The sequence below is a fragment of the Halyomorpha halys genome, unplaced genomic scaffold (genome assembly GCF_000696795.3).
Source record: "Halyomorpha halys isolate HHAL.00 unplaced genomic scaffold, Hhal_1.1 Scaffold1131.1, whole genome shotgun sequence".
In the NCBI taxonomy this organism is placed as follows: domain Eukaryota; kingdom Metazoa; phylum Arthropoda; class Insecta; order Hemiptera; family Pentatomidae; genus Halyomorpha; species Halyomorpha halys.
In genome coordinates this window covers 172,975-173,246 of record NW_027112528.1, presented here as the reverse complement: position 1 = coordinate 173,246, position 272 = coordinate 172,975, and positions in this window count along the sequence as shown.

Here is a 272-nt window from a genome sequence, read left to right as displayed (position 1 = left end):
CTTGAAAGTACATATTGTAAAGACCATGCCGAGGGAATATAAAGTAATTGTGGGGTGTGATCTGCTAGGAAAGGTGGGTGCTTGGATTAAGAATAGCAAGGGAAAACGGAAGATTAAGATAGGAGGTAAAACCTACAAATGTTGTCAACAACAGAGGAATGAGCGTGCACGGATTGAGGCAATCAATCAAGCTCAGGATTGGAGACAGCGACTCAAGAGGGAATAATACCAGGATATTTTTTTACAGAAGGGGATATCCTCGGAGCAACCGG